At 41.9% G+C, this 25,755-nt stretch overlaps 1 long non-coding RNA gene across 5 annotated transcripts in view; it reads right to left on the minus strand.

Moving 5' to 3' along the window:
- The window catches only part of LOC120401697, a 62,004-nt gene extending 42,535 nt beyond the window's left edge, over positions 1-19,469 (minus strand). For all 5 annotated transcript variants that reach the window (XR_005596655.1, XR_005596659.1, XR_005596658.1 and 2 more), the window contains exons 1-4: positions 19,439-19,469; positions 18,370-18,551; positions 17,408-17,547; positions 15,169-15,253 (exon numbers count right to left, since the gene is read on the minus strand). This is a non-coding gene — a long non-coding RNA (uncharacterized LOC120401697). The remainder of the gene's footprint in view (positions 1-15,168; positions 15,254-17,407; positions 17,548-18,369; positions 18,552-19,438) is intronic.
- Positions 19,470-25,755: the final 6,286 nt, after the last annotated feature.

The raw sequence follows: 25,755 nt of genomic DNA on the forward strand, positions 1-25,755 counted from the left end.
GCATTACTATCATTCTGTAAAATAAAGCATTGCTGGCCCATTCATTACTGAACTCAAAAAAGCAGCTACTCATTAAATCCAAACACATTTTTAAATGGAAAATGCCATTAGGAGAAACTTGACAAGGAAGAAAGGAGTTTGCAATATTTTACATTCAGACCCTTGTTTATGAGCATATTAATTAATTAATTAATTAATTGAGCATATTCAGGTCTGGCCTACTTAGGAATAAAGCCACAACTCTTTAAATGAAGATCAAAGCTTGAAGGAAAAACTACTAAATAAATCAAAGCTGTCACATTAGAGAGGTGGAAGGACATTTATCTGAGAATGCAAGTTCTCTTCTCCCACTAGTATAATTGTAGGAAAAAACTGTGGAATGGACTATATTGACAGCATTGCAAAGTGGGGGCAGTTAGGGGGATTTTGTGACAGTAGAGGCTTACACAAATCTTCAGGTGGCAATACTTTGGCTAGGCTGTGGTGCACTTTGGGAGCTAGCAATGTACACTTAAATAGAAAAAATGCCACCCTACTAAGCCCCCACATCAAAAGAATTAATATTAATACGACTAAAATTGTTCTTCTCTTTGAACCCTCAGTGAAGACAGTAAAGACGGTGATTATTAAAGAATTCAGCTGGTTTCAGTATTGACCTGAACCCAGGAAAAGCTAGGCAGAAGCAGAGGGAAAACACATTAAAAATTCAATTCAGTGTTTCACGGCCTTGGTACCGTGGGATTGGGGTACTCGAGAACTACTGACAGCTTGCATTTCAAAGCTGATTTGTAAAGTTGCCAACAGGTCAGTAATCAGTAACTTTACAGAGCATGCAGCTGACATAGAAAGGCTAAAAAGAACAACAAAAGACATAATTGCATCTTAGGACCCCAAAGATGCCATGAATGCATTCATTTTTGGCACTATGTATGCTGCATGTTGCGACTAGATATGGGTTATAATGAAGATGATTTGCATATTTTTCATGAAGTTCAGACTCACTGAGTTATAAAAATAACCCCCACACATGAATCTGCTTCATTGGTACTTGGAAAACCTGATCTGAGACATTCACAGAGTCACAGAAGAAGTTAGAGGAGGAAAAAAGACCCACTCGGTCATCATGTGTATCTCTCTTCCAATGCAGAATTATTCCCTACAGTTTATTTACAACTCCTTTGTCCGGTCAAGATTTAAATGACTGCAGCAAATGTAACTTCCCCCATATCCCTAAGGAAACTATTCCACAGTCCACTGACAGCTGTGTTTGTTTATAAAACCAAAGAAAAGAAAAGCAGGCAAACACAACAGAAAATACCAGAGGAACTACAGGAAACTGAAAACTTCATAGTAGTTTAACGATAAACTCACAGGCCCAAAGGATGAAGTCTTTATTCAGTGTTACTACAGCCAAACTGCTATTGACTTCAACAGAATTATTATTTGAATAAGGACTAAGGGTGTCAGGGCTGGTTCCATAGGGTAAAATTGTTTTCCCTATCATCTGCCATTTTAGTCCCCCCATACACACAACTGCATCAAGCCCAAGGAAATGTGTTTTGTGCAGGTAGCTATGCCATGCTTGGCAATGATGGAACTCAACCTACGAGCTTTGTACAGGGCAGCTTCTCAGTCTTTCTGTGGCCATAGCTCTAGCCCAGGGGTAGGCAACCTATGGCACGGGTGCCGAAGGCAGCACGCGAGCTGATTTTCAGTGGCACTCACACTGCCCGGGTCCTGGCCACCAGTTTGGGGGGCCCTGCATTTTAATTTAATTTTAAATGAAGCTTCTTAAACATTTTAAAAGCCTTATTTACTTTACATACAACAATAGTTTAGTTATATACTATAGACTTATAGAGAGAGACCTTCTAAAAACGTTAAAATGTATTACCGGCACACAAAACCTTAAATTAGAGCGAATAAATGAAGATTCGGCACACCACTTCTGAAAGGTTGCCGACCCCTGCTCCAGCCCCTCGGAGTGGATCCCTGCATGCATCATGAAGAGGTTTGTGAGACCTGGTTGGGTGTAAATGTGAGCTTAATAGTCACCCTCAAGGCACATTTTCATGTAATAATACCCTTGGCTGTGTCATCTGTGGAGACTGAGCTGGGGATCTCTGGCTTGAAAAGCATGAGCCTCTTCTGCAAGGACCAACTTCATTACCTGGGAGGCAGTAGCCGACTAATACACCTCTGTATGTGGCACAGCCACTAGAAGGGGAAAAGGCCCCCAGAGGTTGAGTGTGGGTTACACTTCCTCCACTCTGCTCCCAATCCTCTGCAACAATGGCAGAGGCAGAACTGGCAGCATGCCCAGCTCCATCATGTACAGGGAATGCAAAACCATTCTGAGTGCCTCATTCTGCATAATGCAGAACACATCTGAGGCTCTCTATTGTCCTGGGTGAATTTCATCCATAGAGAATAGCGAGGAAGGTCACGTGACCATTTCCTGATGCTGTATCTGCTCTACTTTGGCAATCCCTATCTTCAAACAGGGCAGGATGGCAAAATCTGACAGGCATTACAGTCCATTCACCTTGTTGTCATCAGCATAGAATAGTTATAAGAGCCTAGATTCTCAGTTACATTGGTGCAAATCCATTACCATTGCTGTAAATGAGATCATGCTCCAGCCCACTATTCTTACAGACAACTATCAGTGGGTAAGGGACAGGAGTAATTTCTTGAAAAGGCAAAACATGGAGAAGAATTCACAGCACATCAGATATCCTCATGTGTCTCAGCCCAGGAACAAATAATATGTTGGATTTAGGACACCTTCCTGTTTACAAGAGAACAGAGTCATAAAAGTTTGTTGTTATTCAGCACTCTCAGGAATATGGCAAGTCTTTTGGTTCCTATCCTTAGAAAACCTTATTGCTCCTGTGCTTGTTTTTCTGCTTTTCTGTTTTTGAAGATTTTTTTAAAAAATGTTTCCATGAGGATATTATAGTTGTGTATTCACTTCAAAGAAAAAAATGTATAAATATTAACACAGGAATGCACATTACTCTGGTACTTTACTATTATTTTTGCTCTTCTCAATACACCAGTGGTAAATATGTGCCAGTTTTCAGGATTAAATAATTTATTTTTAGGGATTTTTTTTAACATCATGTTTCCTACAGGTTCCCTACAGGGATTAAACTATGAAAATACAGAACATGAATATATAATCAGGCTAAGGATTTGTGAGTCCTTGTTTTATCAGAATTGCAGACTCCTATACTGGGACTCCAAAGAAACTAATGGTCCAGACTAGGTTTTTTCTGCTGAAGAATTTTTACCATCAAGTTTGTGGGAGAAAGGTGTAAGCCAATTTGCTGTCATTAGAAAGAATCTATTGCTGACTTCATGAAGAGAAAAAGCATGATGTAAGAATATATATATATATATATTGCAAAATGCTATTTAAGTGCAATGAAAAATCTGGCATTGTGTCCATGGGAAAATATATTATTAAGTAACATTGTAAAATGGCATAAAGTCTCTTTTCAGATCTGCACATGCGATGTCACCTCTGATAATCTGATCTGTCTCTGTGTATGGATCTCCCATGATGGGAACAAGAGACTTGCACATGTAGGGAGAACAGAATATCTCCCTACATATGACTTGCAGATGTATGGAAAACAGAAATCTTCCATGCTGCTTTGAGAGTAGATTTTGTTCTAAATGTTCTTCTGTTATTTCCATGAGTCCAGGATATCTTAATAAAGAAAGCAGAGCCATACCAAAGCCACAATGGATGTTGCAAACTGAATGGGACAGTGCATTGATGTGGTTAAGATGCCAAAACCACTGAGTGTCCTGAAAGGACTGTGAATGGAACAGTTCTGTCACTTTAATGCCCAAACTCACTATACTGTCCCCACCAGCTGATTTTGAACACACATCTCCTTACTAAGCAATGGCTAAGGGTACATATGTTAAGTTTATGAATATTTGAAGGGTGCTAACATTAAGGAGGAAGATAAATTATTCAGCCTATTAAAGGGAACCATAAATAGGAATAGTGGGATAAAAAGAAGAAAAGGAAAATTTAAATTCAATATCAGGCAGACTTCCCTATCAGTGGAAAGATTGTCATCCCAGGATCCACACGCAGAGGACTGGGTCAGAATTTTCATTGCACTATCTTGGTTAAGGGGTGTAACCATGCTGCCTTTGGGGGGACACTACTGAGAGTATCAGTTCAGGACAAATTGCTTAGAGCAGGGCAGTCACAGCCCAAGGCTGGGGTCTTTTGCAAACAAAGGCAAACCAAACCAGCCAAACAGAGAGGACTTTGGTTTTATCCCACTGGCTAACCATAAGTCACACAAGCAATTCCCTTAGACACTCCAGTTTCCCAGAAGCAGGAGTGCTGTTCCAAGAAGAAGGAGTGCTAGGCAGAGATGGACTCCACCTAACGAAGAGAGGGAAGAGCATCTTCGCAAGCAGGCTGGCTAACCTAGGCTGGCTAAACTAGGTTCACCGGGGGAAGGATACCAAAGCCCTGAGGTAAGTGAAGAAATGGGATACCAGGAGGAAGCATGAGCAGGACAGCGCAAGAGGGGAGGACTCCTGTCTCATACTGAGAAAGCGGGACGATCAGCAAGTTACCTTAAGTGCCTATACACAAATGCGAGAAGCCTGGGAAACACACAGGGAGAACTGGAAGTCCTGGCACAGTCAAGGAACTATGATGTGATTGGAATAATAGAGATTTGTTGGGGTAACTCACATGACTGGAGTACTGTCATGGATGGATATAAATTGTTCAGGAGGGACAGACAGGGCGGAAAAGGTTGGGGAGTGGCATTGTATGTAAGAGAGCAGTATGACTGCTCAGAGCTCTGGTATGAAACTGCAGAAAAACCTGAGAGTCTCTGGATTAAGTTTAGAAGTGTGAGCAACAAAGGTGATGTCGTGGTGAGAGTCTGCTATAGACCACCAGACCAGGGAGATGAGGTGGACAAAGCTTTCTTCTGGCAACTAACAGAAATTACTAGATCACAGGCCCTGGTTCTCATGGGAGACTTCAATCACCCTGATATCTGCTGGGAGAGCAATACAGCGGTGCACAGACAATCCAGGACGTTTTTGGAAAGTGTAGGGAACAATTCCCTGGTGCAAGTGCTGGAGGAACCAACTAGGGGGAGAGCTCTTCTTGACCTGCTGCTTACAAACCGGGAAGGATTAGTAGGGGATGAAAAAGTGGATGGGAACCTGGGAGGCAGTGACCATGATATGGTCGAGTTCAGGATCCTGACACAAGGAAGAAAGAAGAGCAGCAGAATACGGACCCTGGACTTCAGAAAAGCAGACTTTGACTCCCTCAGGGAACTGATGGGCAGGATCCCCTGAGAGAATAACATGAGGGGGAAAGAAGTCCAGGAGATCTGGCTGTATTTTAAAGAATCCTTATTGAGGTTGCAGGAACAAACCATCCCGATGTGTAGGAAGAATAGTAAATATAGCAGGTGACCAGCTTGGCTTAACAGTGAAATCCTTGCTGATCTTAAACACAAAAAAGAAGCTTACAAGAAGTGGAAGATTGGACAAATGACCAGGGAGAAGTATAAAAATATTGCTCAGGCATGCAGGAGTGAAATCAGGAAGGCCAAATCACACTTGGAGTTGCAGCTAGCAAGGGATGTTAAGAGTAACAAGAAGGGTTTCTTCAGGTATGTTAGCAACAAGAAGAAAGTCAAGGAAAGTGTGGGCCCCTTACTGAATGAGGGAGGCAACCTAGTGACAGAGGATGTGGAAAAAGCTAAGGTACTCAATGCTTTTTTTGCCTCTGTCTTTACAAACAAGGTCAGCTCCCAGACTACTGCACTGGGCAGCACAGCATGGGAAGGAGGTGACCAGCCCTCTGTGGAGAAAGAAGTGGTTTGGGACTATTTAGAAAAGCTGGACGAGCACAAGTCCATGGGGAAGGATGCACTGGATCCGAAGGAGCTAAAGGAGATGGCGGATGTGATTGCAGAGCCATTGGCCATTCTCTTTGAAAACTCATGGCGATTGAGGGAGGTCCCGGACAACTGGAAAAAGGCTACTGTAGTGCCCATCTTTAAAAAAGGGAAGGAGGAGGATCCGAGGAACTACAGGCTGGTCAGCCTCACCTCAGTCCCTGGAAAAATCATGTAGCAGGTCCTCAAGGAATCAATTCTGAAGCACTTAGAGGAGAGGAAAATGATCAGGAACAGTCAGCGTGGATTCACCAAGGGCAAGTCATGCCTGACTAACCTAATTGCCTTCTATGATGAGATAACTGGCTCTGTGGATGAGAGGAAAGCAGTGGATGTGTTATTCCTTGACTTTAGCAAAGCTTTTGATACAGTCTTGCCAGCAAGTTAAAGAAGTATGGGCTGGATGAATGGACAATAAAGTGGATAGAAATCTGGCTAGATCGTCGGGCTCAATGTCTAGTTGGCAGCCGGTATCAAGCGGAGTGCCCCAAGCGTCGGTCCTGGGGCCGGTTTTGTTCAATATCTTCATTAATGATCTAGAGGATGGCGTTGACTGCACCCTCAGCAAATTTGCAGATGACACTAAGCTGGGAGGAGTGGTAGATATGCTGGAGGGTAGGGATAGCATACAGAGGGACCTAGACAAATTAGAGGATTGGGTCAAAAGAAATCTGATGAGGTTCAACAAGGACAAATGCAGAGTCCTGCACTTAGGAAGGAAGAATCTCATGCACTGCTACAGACTAGGGAGCAAATGGCTAGGCACCAGTTCTGCAGAAAAGGACCTAGGGGTTACAGTGGATGAGAAGCTGGATATGAGTCAAAAGTGTGCTCTTGTTGCCAACAAGGCTAACGGCATTTTGGGCTGTATAAGTAGGGGCATTGCCAGGAGATCGAGGGATGTGATCATTCCCCTCTATTCGACATTGGTGAGGCCTCATCTGGAGTACTGTGTCCAGTTTTGGGCCCCACACTACAAGAAGGATGTGGAGAAATTGGAAAGAGTCCTGCGGAGGGCAACAAACATGATTATGGGGCTGGAGCACATGACTTATGAAGAGAGGCTCAGGGAACTGGGATTGTTTAGTCTGCAGAAGAGAAGAATAAGGGGGGATTTGACAGCTGCTTTCAACTACCTGAAAGGGGGTTCCAAAGAGGATGGATCTAGACTGTTCACAGTGGTACCAGATGACAGAACAAGGAGTAATGGTCTCAAGTTGCGGTGGGGGAGGTTTAGGTTGGATATTAGGAAAAACTAGGAGGGTGGTGAAGCACTGGAATGGGTTACCTAGGGAGGTGGTAGAATCTCCTTCCTTAGAGGTTTTTAAGGTCAGGCTTGACAAAGCCCTGGCTGGGATGATTTAGTTGGGTATTGGTCCTGCTTTGAGCAGGGGGTTGGACTAGATGACCTCCTGACCCTTCCAACCCTGATATTCTATGATTCTATGAGCATCGCTTTTTATGGGGATGACTGGTTATGAAAACCAATACCTCAGTGAAAGGAAAAAGACGTTCTCCTGATCCCAAAGGACCAAGCCCCAGACCCAGGTCAATATACAAGTCAGATTTTACCCACAAATCACGCTGTTGCCAATTCTTTATAATCTAAAATCTAAAGGTTTATTCATAAAAGAAAGGAATATAGATGAGAGCTAAAACTGGTTAAATGGAATCAATTACATACATTCATTCATTCATTCATTCATTCATGCCCGTCACCCCAACTGGGGTATGGGCCGCCAACAACAGATCTCCATAGTCTTCTATCCTGGGCCATTCGCTCTAGCTGGTTCCAGGTATAGCCCATTTTTTTTCAACCTGACCTGAAGGGTCGCGGTATAGGTATTTTTCTTTTTTTCTTTCTTTTTTTCCTTGGGGGGGGTTGCACTGCTGCCTGTCTGTGGATGTTGGTTGGCTGTATGCTAGTGTATGTATGTCCATCCCCCCCTCCTTCTTCCTCTTCTCTCTTCTTCCTCTGCTGGTTGATGGGTCCTCCAAGAGGTGGATGTTACTGATGGTGTCTGGCTGGCGGATCTGAGAAATCTCTTAAGAGGCATAATGAAGGTCTGGATGGATCTTCTGGTGGTTGTTTTGGTTCCTCCAGTTTTTTTTCAGCTCCATACAGTCACTGATTTCGTTGGAGAGTTGAACAGTCAGATCTTTATTGCCAAAGCCAAGCCTTCTCCTCCTGGCTGTGTTCTGCTGCCTGTTGAAGGCTGCTCTTACTTACCAATTGCTTACTTTGATGTGCGTGCCTGTGCCACCCTGCTGGTAGGTAGGCTGGTGCCTAGGTAGGTGCACTTCTTCCTCTTCCAGGGGCTTGTGACTGCTGTGTTGCTGGATCCTGAGATCCTTGATCTGGTCCTGTTGTCTTGGTTTGTGGATGTGTGTGCCAACCTGTGTGTGCCAAACGTTGGTCTTCTCTTGGTCTTGCTTGCTGCTGCCTGCTGCTGCAGGCGTGCAGGTGCAAGTGGTCATCAAGGTCTGGGTCGTCAGTCACATTGGATTCCATTTTCACATTCCATTGATTTGTGTCTTAATAAATCATCTTGTCAATCAGAAAGAAGAAGAGAAAGAAGAAGGAAGGTGAAGTTCGACCCTTGTCTGACTCTGTTTCTTCGTGGGAAGCTGTTTGCTGCTGCCTGTCAGCCCTGCATGTGAATTCATATCATGTGAATGATGCCTTTGATTGATGCCCTGATCAGGTTGGCCAGATTGCCTAGATCTCCGGAGCAAGCTCCCAGTCTGTCGGGTCTCTCTCAAAGTTTTTGTACAAGTCACAGTCAGTTTGTACACGATGTCGACTTCCGAGCATGACTGCTCTTACTATGATGCGCGAGCGTCGCTATCTGGTGCGTGCTCTGTGTGTGTGCTCTGGCTGCTGTGGATCTGTGTCTCTCCTCTCTCATCCTCGACGGCATCCTTCCTTCTCGACCTTCTGGGCACCCTGCCTCTAGACCTTCCTTCTATAGTTGGTCTCTTTCTTGAGTTGCTTTGATGATTTCTCTTGCTGAGATATTTGAGATTTTTTTCTTCTTTCTTTCCCTTCTTTTCACATTTCTCTCATTTCCATTCCCATATTTTCAATTTGGAGGGGGGCATCTGCTGCTGGTCTGTCTGCAGGGCCTCTCTGGGGATCTCTTCAGTCATGGCTCATCCATTCTCTTCTCTTTGGTCTGGGGTTGGCTCTTCTCGTTTCTGTCTGTTGGTTGGGGGGTGATTGGGAGGGTTCTCGGGGGCTGGTGGATCTCTGGGTGTGGGTGGTGTGGTGGTGTTCCCATCTTGTTCATCTGTGTCCTCAAATCTGTTTCTCCTGCTTCTCTTCTCCTTTTATGCTTCTTCTGCTTTTTCTTTTTTTCTGAGATTTTTCAGACAGCTGACTTTCTGTGCTCGTGCAGCTTGTATAGCTGCTGCATGTTACTGTGCCATGCTGCCTGCTGCTGCTCTGCTGCTGCTGCTAGTCCATCCCTAATCTCTATCTTCCTTCCTCTTCTTCTCCTTCCTGCTCTGTGGGCTTCTTCTTTCTTCTTTTTTCTTTTTGCTCTTTGCTTCTTCTTCTTGTTGTCTTTGCTTTCTTCTTTTCTGTCTTCTTCTTCTTTCTGTCTTGTCAAGGACTCTGCTGTGATCCACTCTTTTCTTCTGTGTTTCTTAATTCTCCAACTTCCTGCATGCTGATTCTCTCACTTCTCTCTTCTCTCATCTGTCTTGGTACACTGTCTTCCTCTCCTTCTTCTCCAAATCCTTGTCTTCCTTCTTCTTTCTTATCATCCTTCAGTCTTCTTTTCCTTTTCTTATCTTCTTTCACGTTGCCTTGCTTTTTCTTCTTCTGCTTCTTCTTGTCTCTTCAGTTCTTCTCTTCTTCTTCTTCTGCTTTAATCTCCACACCAAGTGATGGTGGGACTTTCCTCTCTTCTCTGCTCTTCTTGCCTACTGCAGATGCCTGCTGGCTGCTCTTGCTCTTGCTTGTCCATGGACCTGGTTCTCTGTTGGATCTGCTGCTGCCTGCATCTGTACTCTTGTCTCTTGTGGATCCGACAGACAGAGCCTGCTTCTCCTCTCTCATTCATAGCTCACAGATCACAGATCTCTCTCTCTCTTCTCATTCTCACTCATCTCTCCCCATTCCCCATGACTTGTTCGTATGTTGTTATCCTGTGTTATTTGTTAATATCTTCTCCCATAAGTCTCAATGTTGGAGTCTTCTTCTGTTGTCTGTCTTTGTCTCTTTCTGTGTCTGTCTCTGTTGTGGTCTTCTCTGTCTGTCCTCATTTCATTAGTTCTGTCTGATGCACATCTGCATGTCATCTCATTCCTTTCCTGACCAAGGATGCTGTGTGATCCCTGTGATCCTCTCTGAATGTGCCTCCCAGTGCTGTGCCTCTCCTGTGTCCTGACATGTGGTCTCTGTGTGTGCTCCTGTGGTCATCTGTGTCAGCTCCTGCTGTCCTGTCAAGCTCTCCCTCTGTCAGCTGTCAATCTCTCTCTCTGTCAGCTCTGTCTCCAGCTTGCTCTTGTGCTCCCTAGTAGTGCTGCAGCCTGCCTCTCTCTCCTGCGCCTCATCTTTCTCTCCTTTCGCTGCCTCTGCATCTCCATGTGCGGGCCCCAATCCTCATGGCCCTTCTTCTGTTTCCTGGCTATGGATCACCCTTCGCTTTTCTTTTTCCTCTTCCTTTCATCTTTTGAGTGAGTTGCTTTCTCTTTCTGGTCTAAGTTTCTGCTTGTTCTTCTTTTGTTTTTCCTCTGTAAAAGCTCCTCTTTTACTTTGTTTTGCCCAGGCAGACTCCTCCCCCCTCTCTACCTGACTTGGGACAGACCCCGGGCAGGACCAATTACATACAGTAAAGGCAAAGTTCTTGGTTTAGACTTGTAGCAGTGATGGAATAAACTGCAGGCACAAATCAAGTCTCTGGCATACATCCATAGCTGAGATGAGTCATTCAGTCCTTTGTTCAGAGCTTCAGTTTGTAGCAAGATTCCTCCAGAAGTAAGAAGCAGGATTGAAGACAAAGTGGAAGGGTTTCCAGGGACTTTTATATTCTTTCTCTTGTGGGCGGAAAGCCCTTTGTTCTTCTGGGCAAAGTCACAGCAACAAGATGGAATTTGTAGTCACCTGGGCAAGTCACATGTTCATGCATGACTCAGTTTGCAGGTGGCAGCCATCGCTCACATGCTATCTTGAACATCCCAGGAATACTTCTCATATGTGGACTGGAGTTTCCCAAGGTCCATTGTCAGCTTGGGCTTGATTGGGCACTTAATCTGCATATTACTTTCTCAAGAAACTGACCAAATGCTTCACTAATGCTACTTAAAATCAAACCCATTGAGATAGAAGTACACAGCCAATATTCAGAACTTCAACTACAAAAATGATACACACATACAGCTATTAATTGGTGCATCCGACGAAGTGGGTATTCACCCACGAAAGCTCATGCTCCAAAACATCTGTTAGTCTATAAGGTGCCACAGGACTCTTTGCTGCTTTTACATACAACTAGTATAATCATAACCAGCAAATCATAACCTTTTTATAGACACATGACAACTTTTGTATAATATTTGCTGCAAATATATAACAGTGGTTGCAACAATGATATATTCAGTCACAGTTCATGTCAATAACGTCACAAGGGGTTAGGTAAATACCTAACTGGACATCCTTAAATCCATTTAACAACTGTAAAATGAATTGGCGTTAAAATCTTTGGGAAATTTTAGTACATTTCCCCAATGTAGACATGGTCTCACAGGTCAAAGGGTTGGACCACTGCAAAAGTGCACTAGCCCTCTGTCTACAGAAAGGTGACAGGAGGTCTGTTAAGCATTTGCTGGCTGCAGTGCCATTGGGTCTTACACTTAATTTGCTATGACTTTTTAGCACTTTCTACCAACATTTGGAACGAAGGCAGGCTGTGCTGTGCATGCATGCGTGGCTAACTTAGCTACCTACGGAATATGCATATCTTGTCAGATGAGCAATGAATGAGGCAGGACTCCACAGGAGCCATTATTAGCGTGGCTAGCACCATTCACTCCTTTAATGTAATAATCTGATGTCCTGTCTATCTCATTTTTTTAAATTTTTAATAACTGTCACTTACACACACAGAGAGACCCCCACACAAAATTATATAAAGCCCTGGAAAATCCTCCAAACAGTTTTTTGTTTAAAAAAACAGTCAACGTTGCTAGCACTCAAAATTGAAAATAAGGCCTCTGCAACTCACTACTGGACTGAGTCAACCTTCTTTTGCTTCATCATAGCAAATTGTCAAAAAATATAGGTTTTGCCATATCAGCTCCATAAAGATAAAAAATAGGTTTAAATATTTAATAGGCCTTTAAACAAAAGTGGCTTAATTCTTCTTTTTTAATATAAAATTGAATTTGACAGGCACCTATTCCATAACATAGTCTAATCATTTTTAGTATTTTGATACGAGTCTACTGCATATATACTCGTTCATTAGCCCGTTCATTTATAAGCCGACTCCCTCCCCAAAATTGATAGGTAAAAAGAGAAAAAACTGTATGACCCTTTCATAAGCCGACCCTATATTTCAGGGGTTGGAAAACTTTGGCTCCCAACCCGTCAGGGTAAGCAGCTGGCGGGTTGGGACGTTTTGTTTACCTGGAGCGTTCACAGGCACGGAGCCCTTCAGCTCCCACTGGCTGGGAACGGCGAACCGCAGCCACAGGAAGCTGAGGGGCTCCATGCCTGCAGATGCTCCAGATAAACAAAATGACAATGTATTAGATATTCAATTCAATGATTCCACAGAGTTTAAAATCACCAAATTTTGGTGTACACCCATTTATAAGCCAACCCCCGCTCTTTGATGAGTCACTTTTTTACCAAAAATATTTGGCTTATGAATGAGTATATATGGTAGATTACTGTATGTAGTTACTACTATCCATACAATATTTACAATGCACACTTTACAGCTAAGTTTATGTGATAGTTGTTATTGTGTAGTCAGTAAATACAAGAGCATGCATTTTTAAAATAGTAAATATTGATAGACTAGAATGGCCTTCGTCTTTGAAGGATATTTACTGTACACTGAAATTCACAACATCAAGCCATCAAGAAATTTCACAAAATCTATTCCAAACCAAGCTTCTGAAACAAACAATGCCATTCAGAATCACTGCAACAATGGTAATATTGTCTATAGTGTGACACTACTGTGGCGGGTATCACCAAAAAGAAGAGAGTGGAAGACACTAATCACTAAAATTAGGAATTGAAAGGTCTTTGCACCCACACTATCCAAAAACCAATTATACAGAAAGCCTTGTTAAATCATATTAAAATCATAGAAGTAGCAAAGAATCCTGTGGCACCTTATAGACTAACAGACGTTTTGCAGCATGAGCTTTCGTGGGTGAATACCCACTTCTTTGGATGCAAGCTTGCATCCGAAGAAGTGGGTATTCACCCACGAAAGCTCATGCTGCAAAACGTCTGTTAGTCTATAAGGTGCCACAGGATTCTTTGCTACTTCTACAGAACCAGACTAACACGGCTACCCCTCTGATATTAAAATCATAGATGTCAGAGATGGAAAACACCTCTTAGATAACCTAATACAGGCCCCTTTCACTACAAACACTGAAAAAGAGGGTTGGCAAAATGTTCTCCTGTGCACAGCAATTCTTTTCCTGCTCCAAAGATAGAAGCAGAGAAGAGGTGCACTGGAGTGTATCAGGGACTCTGCAAACCAGTACAGCATGAGCAGTAGCCACCACATAACTTAATGCTTTGAAAGTGACTTACTTCTAGGTATAAACAAGAGGCATGCCTGTGCATCCCTGCATAGTCCTAGACCCAGAGACATTACAGATAAAGAGAACATAAGAACAGCCATAATGAGTCAGACCAATGGGCCATCTAGCCCAGTATCCTGTCTTCCAGCAGTGTCCAGTGCTAGAAGCTTCAGAGAGAATGAACAGAATAAGTCATGTATCAAATGATAATGATACATGGTCTAATGAAGATAAAAAGAATGAGACTGTGTGAATTTTTAATCTAAATTTAAAGAATATTATATTAGATTCAATTATAACATGAAATATTTATTATTAAATTCTGTGCAAAATTTTATTTTCAATGTTTTAAAAACATATCTAACAATTTTGTGGTATTTTTCTGTAGAGTAACATCAGCTTTTATAACAAAAAGATCTTGGACTTAATGTCCAAATGCCTCTCTGCTGGGGACACCACTGAGGAATTTGTGCCAGTCTCCCAATTATCACATTGATCAACAGTCCTATGTATATCATAATGAATATTAATAGTTTGCACTTCTAGTGCACATTACATCTTAGGATCTTAAAGCACTTAAAAACATTAATGTGTCTTCACATTAGGTAAGTAATAATATCCCCCATTAGATGAATAGGTAAACTGAAAGATGGAAAGGTATGCTTTAGTCAAAGACAAGTTATTAGGCTCAGTACAGGAGTAACTGTAACTCCTCGCTTAATGTTGTAGTTATGTTCCTGAAAAATGAGACTTTAAGCAAAACGATGTTAAGCGAATCCAATTTCCCCATAAGAATTAATGTAAATAGGGGGAGTTAGGTTCTAGGGAATTTTTTTTCACCAGACAAAAAACTATATATTATATAGATATACACACAGTATACATTTTAAAACAAACATCCTGTTCACAGCTATGATGATTGTGAAGCTTGGTTGAGGTGGTGAGGTTAGAGGGTGGAAGAGGGAGGGATATTTCCCAGGGAGTGCCTTGCTGCTAAATGATGAACTAGCACTCTGCTGAGCCCTCAAGCATTAACACATTGTTGTTAATGTAGCCTCTCTCACAAGTCAGCATGAACACGAGGGAGGGGAGACAGCATAGCAGACAGACACAGACACACACTTTGTGTGTGGGAGAGAGAGAGATGCACACTGCCCCTTTAAGGAAGCTGACCCACTCTTAAGTGCATTGTCTTTTTAAGTGGATCAGGAAGTTGAGACAACAGCTGCTGCCCCAAGCTCTCTCTGTCTCTCTCTGTCCGTGTCCCCTCCCTGCTCTATATGGAGAAGGGGTAAGCAGGGTGCAGGAGCAGGGAGGAGGGGGACACCCTGACATTACCCCCCCCTTCCCTCCCCTGCACAGCAAGCAGGAGTCTCTGGGAGCAGCTCCAAGGCAGATAATATAGGTTAAAACTGTGATATTTCACCTGTGGCTCTTGAACTGTACATGACGCATGATTTCTCTCAAACCTTCTCACCATGTGGCATCTAGATGTTGAAGCAGCAGATGCCCTGTGAGAAAGAAAAGACAATTAAAAATGAAACACAGCAAGGGACAGAATCACACACCACACTACATGTGGGTGGCAGTGATTTTAAGAAAATCAGACAGATTTTGAATGCACCTTCTCCTGATAAGCTTCAATGACATTTCTCAGACTGAGTAGGTACACCAAAAAGGCATTGTTCCCATCTGGATAAGGTTTAGTTGCTGGTTTAAAATTGGAGTCAACAGCACCAAAATTTTGCTAGTTGTTCTCATGATATTTTGGCCCCAAGTGGTGAAAGCTGGGGAAGGAACAATGTCTTATTTGTCTGCAAACACTATGCACATCTTTGAGGCAACAGAAATAATCATTCAAATCTTGAATGGTAGATCTCTTACTAAGTCAGGGATTCTCATAAGATTTCAACTATCTTGAGTAGTAAGTTCAAGAGAAAAGTTTAGGAAAATTTCAGCCATTTTGGAAAATAGGCTCCTTCCAGATTTGGATGTGACTTGAAACCAAAACTATAAGGGTAGTTCAGATTCAGTGATTCAGATCTGAGCTCATGGAATCTTCCCCTTCCCGCCACCATCCCTCCCCAGTTTTCAGTGTTCCAGGTTTATTCTCTCTAATCCTAACCTCTGTGTAGCTGTTTTGTCATGAAGTATGTACTAGTAAGGCCCAAATCCTATGCTAAGCTCCACAGTCAGGGCCTCCAAAGAGGGAGGGGAGAGCAGCAAATGCAGAATGCAGGAAAGACACAGCTCCCTTGCCAGAAGCCATGACTGTGGAGCAACTCAGATTGGAATAGCTCTGTGGCCCCAACATGTCCACCTCTGGGTGGGAGGTGGAGGACACAAGTATCCACACAACAGCTACAGCTCAACCGTATTACTGTGTGTACAATGGCCTACATGGGGGCCCCAGTGAAGCTGAGCTCCACACCAGGATGAACATGAGCAGCCCCCTGAACCTTATCCTCAGCTTGTGCAGCTGAGTTTAACTGTTTTGCTTCAGAAGAGTCTTTAAACCATGCAGATATGAACAGAGTTTGCCGCTAAATGCAAAATAAAGAGAAAAAAAAGGCATCCTTGTTTGCTAGGGTTGCACTGATATGCGTTTCCAAAATAGGAAATTATTAAATGAATAGTCTGATGTGTAGCTTTAACTGCTTCCTTGCACAGGTGCATTATGATAAAGCCCTATGATGCTACCTAAATGTAGGATAGTATATCGTGAGTAAGGGTGTTTAGTGATTAACTATTTTCTAGAATCAGATGTTCTGAATCCTCACTGTCAATGTCCCAGCTGTCCAATAAGACAAGGGAGGCAAAGGAGGAGTTAGTCTGGGCACCACAGGTGAAAATAAATTTGAAAAAAATAACATTTACCACATGCATCCGACGAAGTGGGTATTCACCCACGAAAGCTCATGCTCCAATATGTCTGTTAGTCTGTAAGGTGCCACAGGGCTCTTTGCTGCTTTTACAGATCCAGACTAACACGGCTACCCCTATGATACTATTTACCACAAGATTGCAAATCACCTACTGCACTTGTGCTTTCAAATTTCTATGTAAGTATCTATTGTGTATAAATGTATTTTAGAATAAAATCTCATTGTAGAGCACGACTCTTCTCCCTGCTGCTTTGGAGAACTGTCGTGTACGTAAAAGTAGTTCTTAACATCCACTTGCATAAACAAGTCAGAACAATTCTAGCTGTACTATCTGCCTGCTGACAGCCTGATTTCACTTCCCCTTCTTTGGAATTCACTTTCAAAATTCATCTAGACATTTGCTTTAGATGACACTTCACAAATATTAGCTTGTGAAGAGGGAGCATGTGTCTCATTCCCAAACCTACCTTCAAAGAGACAATATCCTTTGGACAATATCCTTATGCAACCCACTCCTGTGTATGCTATGGCAGTTCTGCAAGTGCCAATACAACCTCTTGTTTTTGGCAGCCACATGAGGCTGTGATCTCACTGGTCTGTTCTCCACAGTTCAGGTATTCTATTGTGGCACTTTTATCAATTTTTTTAAAGCAGCTGGGCATCAATATTGAAAAAGAGCTTAATGTAGAGGAAATAGCACTTGAAGTAACATGCAGACAACATAGTCAAGCCCAGCTGTGTTTGAAACCTATGCCCTTCTGAGACTGACATACTGCATACCTTTTCAGAGGGCACAGATGTCATCCCAACAGTTGGAAATGAGCACGGGGAGCCAGAAGACCATATACTCTATTTGCGTGCTAAGTGACAGATTGCTATTCAGAATTGTCAAAACCACAGTCTGTCCCGAGATTCCAAACCTGTGAAGAAGGGATATGTTATTGTTATCCCCACTGAAAGGTAGATTAACTTCAGAGATAATAAAATATAGCTTCAGAAGTCATGGACAATGAGTTTTTAGGTCCAGTGAATCATGATTAGTTTTCTAGAACGGGTAGCAAGAGATATCATAATGCAATTGCCATCACTTTTGGCTTTCTACAGAAGGCTGTCATAGAAATGGCTAGGAAATGTTCCAAAGAATGGGTGAATTTCTGTTGAAAGGTAAAACCACTGAGGCAAGTGAGGTTCATTTAACATTTCTGCTAAATAAAGAATAGATACAGTTTTGAATGCATTTCAGTCACACAAAGTCATATGAAAACACAAAACCCAGCAAAATGCATAGTAACATTCCTAAAACCTCACTCTGATCTATAACAGATTATAACAGAGTTCAAAAAAGAACTAGATAAATTCATGGAGGGTAGGTCCATCAATGGCTATTAGCCAGGATGGACAGGGATGGTGTCACTAGCCTCTGTTTGCCAGAAGCTGGGAATGAATCACTTGATGATTAGCTGTTTGTTCATTTCCTCAGGGGCACCTGGCATTGACCATAGGAAGACAGGATACCGAGCTAGATGGCCCTTTGGTCTGACCCACTATGGCCGTACTTATGATCTCACACTGGTTTTATGACAGTGTAAAACCACTGACTTCAACAGAGTTACCCCTGTTGCCAACTCAGCAGTGTTGCCAACTCCAATATTTTGTCACAAGTCACGAAATATTTGTTTGTGGGTTTTTTTTTTATTATTTGCTTTTGTTTTTAATGGTTCTCATGAATTTCTGATATCTACCTTCAATCTTGTGAAGTTCTGTCCTTCTTCAAAACAGCTGCCATCTCCCATTACTGTCTACAAGATGACTCTCAACAAGATAACTGCCAGGTTCAGTTAAACTTTGCAGGTGAAAGTGAGGCTGCACCAGCAAAAACAGGATGCTGACAGGGAATATAGTGGCCCCTTAAGGTACGTCTACACTGCAAAAAAAGACAAAAAAAAACAAAAAAAAACACCACACCACCAAATCTCAGAGACTTGTCAATTGACTTGGGCTTGCAGGGCTTGGACTGCAAGGATAAAAACTGCAGTGTAGGGGTTTAGACTTGTGCTGGACCCTAAACTCTAAACCTGATGATGTGGTAGGTCTCAGAGCTTGGTCTCCCGCCTAAGCCTGAATGTCTACATTGTTATTTTTAGCCTGCCCCCAGCCTGAGCCCCATGAGCCCAAGTCAATTGACGCAGGCTCTGAGACTAGGTGCTGTAGATTTTTGGTTTCAGTGTAGTTTTACTCTTAGTTTATTATGTGAGCGCCAGTCAGCAGACAAGAGAACGTGGGAGTAACAGGGAGGGGATCTGTGTTAGGGAACTGGACAGGAAATGATAGGTGAGGGGTATATGAAAAACAGGAGGCAAGTAGAGGTGGTGCAGGGGAACATGAGGAGCTGGAGGCAGATTGAAGGGGGGCATGTTAGGGGTATGTAGCATGACAGAGAGGAAGAATGTGATGGGTAGTAGATTGTGAGGAGAAAGGGAGGGAAATATGGAGGGCAAGTGGATGTAGGGAACAGGGGTGGACATGAGACTGCAAGGACATATAAAAAGAATGTGAATGCCTATCCTATCTAACGAGGAAGGCAGACAGAGAGGCAGTAACTCACACCATGGAGGATATGAGATAGTAAAGGAAGTTTCCTCTGATCAATGAGCAGAGAGGCTGATTTTTTGTGCATGTATTTAAGAATGAATTTTGACCCTGAGATGATCACACACAAGTTGTGGATGGAATCTCCCTACAGGGAATGAATGAAAGAAGGCAAAATGTAATATGATTTTCTTTAAAAAAAAAACAAAAAAAAACCCTCACAATGTTTAAGCCAATCTGATTCTGATTCTGGGGGTCTGGCTCAAGAACTTTGAAGCTTTGAGATGGCAAAACTGCCTCAGTATAAGTGAGGTCAGAATCAGAACTTTCACAACATTCTTAAGATTATTGTAGCTATAGCTGTCTTTGTGTCACCAAGCCTGGGCAAGAATGAATTGTGAGCAGCCCCTACATAATAAAAGTAAAGATATGTAATACTATGAAACAACTGCCATTATTGCCTTTCTATCAAGGAATCTCTAAAGATTATATATGTATTAGGATAATTATACAGTAAATTAATACAAGACTACATGGAGTTTAAGGCTAGAAGTCATTCTTCCCTATTCTGTGACATGAAAAAGTACTGCTCCAATATCCTCTAGCAAAGTATCAGAGGTAAGACTTACAGATCCATTGGTGTCATAGCGTACTAATATTTTACAGACCAGTGGCTACCAAGATTTATCTTTTAAAGGCTTTCCGGTGTCATACTGTACTGCTATTTTACACTTCAGTAGCTTCCAGGGTTTATCTTTTTAGAAAGGCCCATGCAAAGGTTGAAGTGTCTTGGACAGTTTTGATAGGAAACATCCATAATCATTTAAAAGACTGAAAAGTAGTTGAAGCTTAGAAACATTAATAATCTTCACTGCATTCACAATAGGTGGCACTTTTTCCTTTGTAAGTGCAGCATGTCAGAGACCACCAAGAAAGGAAAATTTCCCAGTTTTTTCCTAGATTGATGGAGGTTGTTGAATAGGTTGTGGACAGATGGCTGGGAAGAGGCTTTATTGGTGCTTGGTAATTTTTCTTTTTAAGAATTTGTACATCCCCCAATGCACTGGCAAGCACAGCTGCACCAGCACACCTGGAGAAGTACTCTATGCCAAGTATATATCTGATATAGGGCACTTCGTCTAGAACAGAGAGAAACCAAAAATCAGATTGAAACACTGAGTCATACTCTGGTTCCCGATCTGCTCCTGGGCAGCAAAGCAATGTGCTGTCCCATACATGGGGATTGTGACTTGTAACAAAGCCTTTATTAATCAACAACAGCAAAAAATACCCCATAGTAAATATGATTTGGGAGTTTGCATGCTGGCATCTGAACCTATAATATGTATAATTCTAAACAAGGTAAGATTTCTCCTCATGACTGTTTTCTTTTTTTACGCTGACTTCATACTAACCAAACAATCGTCAAAGAGCCAAAATCATGTGTTCGACATCCCATCTTCCTGCATCTGTGTTTGTCATAGATGGAAAAGCTGCTCTAAGAGCCCATTTGGATAGCCTGTGCTTGGTACATGTGTGACATTTTTGTTTTGTTATGTGCCTCTCAGTAACTTGTGGTAAATCCATATGCAGTCATTTGTACAACAACAAACAGCTTCATTGTTGCAACATATGTATACTGTAGTTTTAGATTAGTGGTTGTCAACCAAGGGTCCGACACAGGCAGGTTTCAGGGGGGCCGCCAAGCAGGACCAGCATTAGACTCACTTGAGGCTCAGGGCAGAAAGCCGAAGCCCCACCGCATGCCTGAGGCCCTGAGCCCTGCCACCCGGAATGAAGCCAAAGCCTGAGCAATGTAGCTTTGTGGGGGGCCCTGTGGCATGGGACCCCGGGCAATTGCCCTGTTTGCTACCCCCTAATGCCGGCCCTGGCTTTTAAATGCAGAAAACCAGTTATTGGGGCACAGGTCGGCCGTGGAGTTTTTATACCATGTTGGGGTGGGGCTCAGAAAGAAAAAGGTTGAGAACCCTTGTTTTAGATGATGCTTTATTTATGCCCACTATATGTAAAACACTAACATAAAGTTGTACACTAGTGCTCTGTATTTGGAAGAGGATAAGATGTATCCATCATATCCTACTTTAAAGAGAACTTTTACTCTCCACAGTGTATACAGTCCTGATTCTCCACAATGTATACATCTATCAGTTCTTCCATTATTCCCACATGAATCCCATCTAGCTAACATCCTATTCTTTATGGTCTGATATCAACTCATTAAGTGCTGTAAAACTTTACATAACATATGAGTTTCTTGACATCAGTGTTCAGAAAATATACCTTGTTACCTGCAGCAAAAATGTTTGTCCAATTTAAGAAAATTCTTTGGTAACAGATACGTTATCCCCTAGCAATGCTGGCCAGACTGCCAGTCTTCTATTTAAATAAGCCTGCCTACCTTTTTTTCACACCTTACAAAAGCTCTAATCTGACCAACCATACCAGTGTAAGAGCTTAGTTGTGCTGAACCTTAGTGTCTGCTAATGGTAAATTTACTGAACACTTTTGATGGCTCTAACACAAAGGATGCAGACTTAATTGTCTACATGCAGTTCTTGAGAGGTATGTTATTGCCATTTTCCCCTACTTCTGGCAATACCTACAGTATGTTCGGGTCAACTTTTTTTCCTCCAAGATCTTTAGATCCTCCAATCCTTTCAACCAATTCTGCCATTTGTTCAAGAACTCTCTCCTTATATAACATTTTTTATTTGAAACCTGCAGGTAATGGGTCTGTGTTTGCTGCTATTTAAGAAGCTAGATTTTCTGAACCTTTCATCTTCCACTTTTGGGATAATTTTCTTACTTGTGCTAAAGTAGTTTCATTTCTATCAAAAGATTGCTGTTTGGAAATTTGTCACCAGGTGGATCTCTAAACTTTTTTAGCAGTTTATAACTGTACCTTTTATTTACTGGACAATTCTTCAGTGCTTTCAGTAGCTATTGCCTTAGTACAAGCAATCTCACAAGCAGTTTTAAAAGGATTTATTTTCTGAGTGCAATTTTTTGTGAATCGACTTGCTGTGCAGTCCATATTCAATTCTATGTCAGAAAACACCAAGAAACGTATCAAAGTTACAGTTTGCAGGAAACTGTTTCAAATAGTATTGCAATACAGTCAGGGCAAGCTCTCAACCTCTATACAAGTGCATGTGGTGCACAGCAAACCAACCAAGTGTCTGATTGTGCAGAGACATATCTGAGTAAAGATGCTCATATGCATAGGTGTTTGCAGGATAAGGCCCCAAGCTTGCCAATTGTATTCTTATTTGAGAATCTGCTTTATTTCCTTATTCCATGAGAATTTGCTTTATCTAGATTTTTATATTTTATTGTAGGTCAGGATAGCTCATTCAGAAAAATAGAAGATGTATATACAAACTTCTCTTTACTTAAAAAAAACAACCCTACCATTACTCAATGTAATGAGCTATCCTCTAAGTTGCATCACAAACAGAAATGCTTATACTCTGAAGCTTATTATTGGAGACATGCTATTATCTACCTGTAGTATTTTTATATAGAACTGGTCAAAAATAATTCAATGTTGAAAATTTTAAATGAAAAATAGGGACAACATTTTTGCAAAAGGTGTTCCTGAATTTTGGACTCTCTAAATTCCTCCAACATTGCCAGGGACTTAATCTGAGACACTACCCTCGCTATTCAGATATTTATTAAAGGGGATTATCCAGAATCTCCTACCCAAAAAGAATCAAAACCTTCCTTTTCATTCAAAAGAGAAATTACTCACAACTGAAGCAACTCACCACTGTATTTTACTTTATATATTTAAACTGACCCAAATACAAGCAAATAAACATGCCTGAAGCAAGATGGTCACTCAGGTTTTGTCTACACTACTCAGCTTTTAGTGACACGGCCATGTCGACACAGCCATGTTGCTAAAAGTCAGGAAGTGTAGCCGTTGTTTGCCAGCATTTTTCCCAACAAAATACTTTCACCCCCAACGAGCGGCATTCGCGTTGTCAACAGGAGAGTGCTCCTGCTTACAACGTGCTGTTTACACTGACACTTGCTGTGGCAAAACTTTTGTCTTTCAGTGGCGGAGGGGATTTAGCACCTCTGAATGACAAAAGTTTTGTCGCTTAATTGCCAGTGTAGACGTAGCCTCACTCACTGAACTACATTTCCCAGAATAACAAAAGGGCAGTTCACACCTCCTTCACAGTTGAAAAAGAGGCTTGACTTCTACTATGTCTCCATAATAAGGGGCTTCTAACTCCAAGGGAGAGCAAATAATGTTCCAACTCTCACTGGTTATATTATAAACATACTGTATATTCATTTGCAAATAAATTAGGTACTTTAAACAATCATTGGATAATTCATCAGCCCACCCCATTTTTCACAAATATAGTGTATAACAGGATTTTTAAGAACTTACTTTTCCACACAAAATAGCACCTTTTCTTTCCCTCCTCCTTAATATTTCCTTTTAAGGGATAGACTTTTTAACAATTCTCTTCAATCAAATTCCCTGTCTCAAAGTAAGAATTACATGCTTCAGTTCACACTAAAGAAAGTAAAAGTCGTTAACCAACTACAGTAGAAAGAAAACAGAATAAATCCATGCACAACACACCCATTCATACACATATTCTGCACACAAAGACTGTCATCCGGTTGTTTTCTTGTCCCAGGCATTTCTATCACCTGTCCAGGCAGTTAAAATATGCAAAATTTCTGTTGGAAAGGCTGGCAGAATTTTGGGGGGTGCAGTGACCTGTTTGACACCAGCCATGTCAGACATACAAAGGATCATGTAATACATAGGCTTATACATATGGACAACCAAACCTTCATTCTAAATGGAGTTTTACTGTAACAGGTGAGAACCTGTTTGGTAAAACGCTCCCTTCTTCTTGACCCTGAGAGTTGCAGCAGGTCCTCTTTTCCCTTTCCTGACTTTTTTCTTGCTGTGACAAATACCCAGCCTTAATATTAATACCTTTGATTTCCACCATGTAACATCTACCAGATTGGTGGCAATGGATGTGTTCCAAGGGGATTAGCTTAGTGGAACCTGATTACTGGACTCTGATTTCTTATAAACTGCATGAACCTTTACTATAAGTAAATTTTAGTGAAATACATTGAAACAATTCAAGATTTTCATTCCTAATAACTAGAAGTACAGTTTTGCTAAATCCAAGTTCACTGCAATATGGTCAATATAATTATATGAACATACTTCCCAACTAACAATAGAGTGCAAATCAAATAATTTCCAGTGTGAGTTAGTCATTATATTCTGTAGTTCTGGTGGTCTGCATAACTTTCAGCTTTGTCCTATTCTGCTGATAACCCCCCCCCCCATCTAATAATTACACTGTTCAGTTATTTTAAGTAAAACAGATTTGTCACAACTCTCTTTCTACTAACTGCTTTACTGTTGCATAACCTGCCAGGTATGCTAGACAGTGCCTCATATACCAGCTGTGACCATAGTATTGTCTATTAAACAAAAAGTGTAAGGGCTAGGTACTGCAGGTGTACCATCCTCTTCCTCTCATTCCTCAAAGTGCCTGATCTTCTACCTCCCCTAAATCAGTGACAATAATCCTTAAACCAATGTTTCCAAAGCTATGAGCCATGGCTCACTTAGGAAACCACGAAGGATTCCCAAGGGGGGGGGATATTAATTTATATGCAAATTTTATTTTTTTCCGGTTAAGAGGTTACTAAATTAGGCTTCATATATCACCTGTGTCTTATCTATGGGTCTGCATCTTATGCTGCTGCTGCTGGTGCTGGGAGCCTACCTTCTGCTCTGCTCCTATAGGGGTCTTCAGCAGAGAGATTCTTGTCCTTGCTGAAGGAAGCATTCAGCAGGACATCTCTTAACTCAAAGACCCCATGGAGCAGAGGACAAAGAAAGGCTCCTGTTAATGGCCATGGCAGCAGAAGCTGATAGGGGAAGTGGGCTTAGGAAGAGACAGGTGTAGCTTATCTTTATAATTGAACAGTTTTTACTAAGGGTACATCCACACTACCCGCGGGATCAGCGGGTAGCAATCGATCTATCGGGGATCGATTTATCATGTCTCATCTAGACGTGATAAATCAATCCCCGCTGCATTCCCCGTCGACTCCAGAACTCCACCAGGGCAAGAGGCGGAAGTGGAGTCGACGGCGGAGCTGTGGCCATTGATCCCACTCCTAGAGGACATGAGGTAAGTTGAAAAAAGATACGTCGACTTCAGCTACACTATTCTCGTAGCTGAAGTTGCATATCTTACATCGACCCCTCCCCCCCAATGTAGACCAGCCCTAGGTATTAAGCCTACAGGTAGCAAACATTTGGCTGAAGTAGATGATGATGATTTTAATAAAGTTAAACAGAAAAGGAAAAAAAGACACTAGAAGTAATTCTTCCACTCTACTCCACACTGATTAGGCCTCTACTGGAGTATTGTGTCCAGTTCTGGATGCCACATTTCAGGAAAGATGTGGACAAATAGGAGAAAGTCCAGAGAAGAGAAACAAAAATGATA

The sequence above is a fragment of the Mauremys reevesii genome, linkage group 3 (assembly GCF_016161935.1).
Source record: "Mauremys reevesii isolate NIE-2019 linkage group 3, ASM1616193v1, whole genome shotgun sequence".
NCBI classification, from domain to species: Eukaryota; Metazoa; Chordata; order Testudines; family Geoemydidae; genus Mauremys; species Mauremys reevesii.